The following is a 4,813-nucleotide window of genomic DNA, read 5'->3' as shown; positions in this document are numbered from 1 at the left end:
CTTTCTCATCATAGGACATCTAGAGCATCAGAACCAAGTCATACCAACTTGAAGGAGGGATTCTTTTTACTGCACATAGGCGACGTAGCCATAGATGCTAAGCATTTCTTCTCCTATATGTCTACAAAATAGACAACTTCTACTTGATCAGATAGAAAGCACCCGCTTCCACAACCAGCTTGCACCAGATCATCCTATCAACTAGACACAAGGAAGATTCAGACTAGGGCTTGTGACTAAGGCTTGCTTATGCTTAGGTAGTTTTCATTGTTTAGGATTAGTATGTTTTTTCAAAGGAGTTCTTATAGGTGTACAGTAGGACTGTAGGAATTGGGAGAATTAAGTAGTGAAGCTTAGGAATAGGTTATTGCTTTGATCTAATGATGTAGTAAAGTAGAAAAGAATTACTAGGTAAAGCAGCTACCTTACCTTAGGTGTAAAGTAAGGGTTGGTAAAGTCTCACCAAACAGCGATAAGAGGAAATTTCCAATAGGTCATTGGGCAAGCAATGTATTGGTATTTTTTTACAGTTGTGAAAGCATAACTTCATTTTTCGGCGGGGAGAAGAGTTGGCCATGGCACAGGTAAAGAAAAACAATACTATTATCTATTGAATGAGAGTCTATAATTGCTATTAACTGATCAATTAGAGTACTGAACCGTGGAACCTTATTGATTCACTCCTCGCATACTTAACTACACGTTTTTTCTTTGCAACCAAGGGGAGCTACACCACGCTGCTCCCCTGCCACTGAGCTTGCTACCCCTTTGATTTCTACCAATGAACCTTCCCTAAATACATGTATTTATCTTTCCAAAAGAAAGTGGATCTCATAGCCTCTGACAATTCGAAAAGGTAGGTCTCAGTCTCATTTTGAAGATGACATTTTCCACCGGATTTTCAAGATGATATTCTTTAAGCCAAGCTGCCTGCCAATCCTATGGTCAATGCGGAACTGGAAACCATTGCTATTTGAGCAGTTAGAGAATCAAAATTCCACTCATTTAGAAATCGATCAGCAAATGCCAGAAGAAGGATAAGGGGAGCCCACACCAACGTAGTCTTAGCCCTAGAACACATGGAGCTTGGAGCACTGATAATAAGTCTGTATGATTAGAATGGAGGAACAATCACCACATCCATATTGAGGAGAAAGCTCACTCTGGCTACTGAACTTGTAAATACAGTTGCGCTCATGATAGGGAATTCCATTTATGGCGTGAGGTTAAGTTAGTAAAGATCTTAAGTTCTGGTAAATAATAGGCAGGAACTGAAGAATGAGAAGAATAAAGTACCTCTCAGAATAGCTACTTTCTTACTTATGTTTCTGATCAATAGAAAAAGAGTTGCTGTCCTCAAGTTCAAGGCCTTAGAATTATAAGGGAATTACGTGGAACCTCTCTTTTCAATAAGCATTCTACCACTAACTATGGTTTCTCAACTCTTACCTTTTGGTACGAGAACGGATGGTCAGAGGTTTAAGGATACACAGGTAGTGCCAGACTTCTCAGATTTCACTGGTAGAGGATTTTTGCTTATTAACGTACAAAGACTATGTTAAGATTAGTATAAAGAACAGGATGCTGTTAAGCACACCACTTCGGTAAAAGTGGAATGGAACAGTGTTAAACCATATGCCTTTCACTATGAGATAAATTTGATGGGAGAGACAGATTGGTGGACATAAATTGATTCCTATGAGATAAATTTGATGGGAGAGACAACAGTAGCATGTTCGCTTGGTCGTAAATGATCATAAATTATTTTTTCTCTCACACCAAATCTTTTTTCTCTCACACCAAATCAGCCAGCAGTTATCGGCCAAACAGGCTGCTAAATTTCTTTTGATCTGTTGAGGTCATGAGAAGAAACCTTTATTTCTCAAAGGTTAATGTGAGGAAGATAAATCTGATAGGAGAGACAAGAGAGATGAAATTTTGGTTTGATTTGTTGGGATCCTCTCAAGAGAGAGGAGACCCTCCAAAAATAAGAGTATTGCAGTAGACACACGGTATTTCTTTAGTAAAAGACGAAAGAATAGTTCGCTTTGCGTCCACTGCGCAGCTGCTTGATCTTTCTATGTTATCATAGGCTCAGACAAATAGCAGGGCTTGCTGTTGGCATTCGCTTCAGCAAACGATGTGGGATTAAAATGCAAAGTGACACCGTCAGTATGTACTGCAACGGACCAACGGATGGCCCATTACAATAGCCAACGCTGTGGATCTCCGCGGCCCAGCCACAACGATGCCCAGGCTGAACGTTGCTTGCTCGCTGGCCATTTCAGCCTTGACTCCACATCGTTGCTACCCTAAAAAAAACAGAAGAGAGAGAGAACTTGGACGGACGGCTGGATGCGGCACATACCAACACTAGTGAGCCGGTTCGGCTGGGGCTGAAACAATCATATACGATCTTAGATTATTACTGCTGACTAGTTTGATGTGAGAGAAAAATACTGTTCTGGCTAGAAATTTACGATCGTTTACGACCAAGCGAACAGGCGCACTATCGTTTTGTGCTTGTGGATCTCGCTCCCGCATATGACGACTTCACAGGTTCCTATAGTTTGTCGGCTCCAACCAAGATGGCCGAGAGGATGACGCCTGCTTTAGAGGATGACGCCCGCTTTAGATCGACTAACCCGCGGTGGCCCTCACACTTTGTCCTTGCTATCAATGAGCCTTCACTAGATTTGGTGTTGGGGAAGCCCTGACCAGCGCGTAGTGTGGATGGAGGAGGTTTTAGAGCAAGAAGAGAGATGTTGACACGTGGATCCCACATGTTGAGTCCACGCCGACACGCGATCGACATGTCACGTCAGTGCATGGAGCGGGTCATAGCCCATTTGGATTCATCCTAGAGTTTAAGACAAGTTTAGAAATGAAAATGATACCATTGTACAAATTTAAGGACGCAAATTACTAAAATCCGTAAGTTGGTGGCCTGAAAGACACGGCCATACAAGTTTGTTGACTCAAATATATAAAAAAAAGAGTTAAATGCATCAGAGGTCCATTAACTTGTGAGGAGGTTTTGGTTAGGTCCATCAACTTCCAAAGTGGTTTTTTTGGTCCATAAACTTTGTAAGCCATATCACCAGTCCATACCTCTCCACGTTGGCTTCTCGTGCTAAAGTGGCATGATGTCGTGGCCATGCAGGCCAGCCGTAGCCCCACGGGCGCGCAAGCAGAAGCCGGTGGACGGCGCCGCACCACCCCACTTTGGAAGCTTGTATCTCCCCAACCAAGCCGAATTAGACTTTGGCATTTTAAACAAAGTTGGAGATCTCGCGTAGCTCTACAACAGTTGTTACTACCTCTTGTGCGAAAACTAAACGGATTCGGAGTTAAGAGGGGACAAAGATTAATGTTTCCATGTATTTTTGCGGTAGTATTGGTTACTTCTTTCAGGATTGAGAAACGAATGGCGTCGTGGCCGACCACAGCGACGCCGCGTGTGCCTTGGCGACCTCCGGGACCGCGTCCTCGATGTGCTCCAGATCCTCGGTGCGCGGCTCGGTAGACCGGTGGTGGCCCCGGCCGTACGGGCGTGGCGTGCCACGGCGGACACGGAGATCCCATTCCCCTGGAACACTGGCTTCGTTGGACGCAAGAGGGAGCTGCTCGACGTGGAGGCCATGTTGTGCGGCGGCGCTCCTGCTCATGACAAGGTCGCTAGGAAGACGGAGCTTGCGCTTGAGTTTGCACACAGGCATGCCCACGAGTACAAAAAGGTCCTCTGGGTTCATGGCGAGGCGACGTACCTGCGCCAGAGCTACCTCAAGTTCACAGGGCGTCGCTGTCGGCGACAATGTATTGCAGACGATGACGACAGAGCGGGCCAGAAGCCTCCACGGGATCGAGGGAGTCGCTATTGAGAAGATCAACAAGGAGCTCACCCGACTGGTGGGATGGCCGGGCCATTAAGGAGCTCCTGCCCCGCGGTGGCGGGCGCACGCACGTCATCATCACGACGCGGCTCCCCAGCCTGCAGGGGGTGAGGGTCTTCGAGCTAGGAAACCTCGACGCGCCCAACTCCATGCATCTCATGACGGGCGCGCGCATGTTTAGAGATGACGACTTGGCTGTACTTACGGACATCCAAGCGAAGGTGTGCGGCGTGCCTCTAGGCCTCGCCCTCGTCGGCTCCATACTGTCCAAGATCGCCGTTAGCCCGGCCGAGCTCCAGGAGATGATGAGGGACGAGCCGCACTAGGCGCCGACGTGGTCACCCAAGGACGACGCCGCGGTGCGTGACAACCCGGGCCTCATCCACCTCCTGGACGCGTGCTTCACGCTGCTACGCTAGGAGACACCCGCCGGGCTCGGCAAGGTAGCCGAGAGGCTGCTTGAGGCCAGTAGCTTCTTCACGCCGGTGCCGATCCCAACGGCGATGCTGATACACGCCGCCTGCGCGTGCGCGGCCGGGAAGACGCCGTGGAAGCGCTTGACGCGCGAGCTCCGGCGATGCTGCACCTCGCCGCGCGCGCCACTGGAAATCGGCCGCGTCGAGCAGAACGCGCTGGCGATGCTGCTGCGCCTTGGGATCGCCCGACGGAGCATGCCAACCGGGTGTGTCTCCGTGCACGGCGTGTTCCGGACCTTCAGCCGCAAGATCGGCTCCGGTCGAGTCGCCCGTGCCGTCGTGGAGACCATCGCCGAGCAGGGTGGGGGCGCGGCGCAACACGCCGACGACCACACGTGGGCGGCGTGCCTTTCTCTGTTCAGGTTCGAGGCGCCTGACGTGTCAGTGGAGCTGCTGCCGCCGGAGCTCGCGCGGTTCATCACGCGCTCCGCGCTACCGCTCGCC

The 4,813-nt window shown here is 49.3% G+C and overlaps 1 pseudogene; it reads right to left on the bottom strand.

Annotated features, from left to right (window-relative positions):
* Nucleotides 1-1,956: 1,956 nt before the first annotated feature.
* LOC136533531 (U5 spliceosomal RNA) lies at nucleotides 1,957-2,063 on the bottom strand (annotated as a pseudogene).
* Between the last annotated feature and the right edge of the window lie 2,750 nt (nucleotides 2,064-4,813).

This window comes from Miscanthus floridulus, unplaced genomic scaffold (assembly GCF_019320115.1).
Source record: "Miscanthus floridulus cultivar M001 unplaced genomic scaffold, ASM1932011v1 fs_910_1_2, whole genome shotgun sequence".
Classification (NCBI taxonomy): Eukaryota; Viridiplantae; Streptophyta; class Magnoliopsida; order Poales; family Poaceae; genus Miscanthus; species Miscanthus floridulus.
The sequence above is the reverse complement of the archived record's forward strand: the minus strand, read 5'-3'. Positions and strand labels throughout refer to the sequence as shown.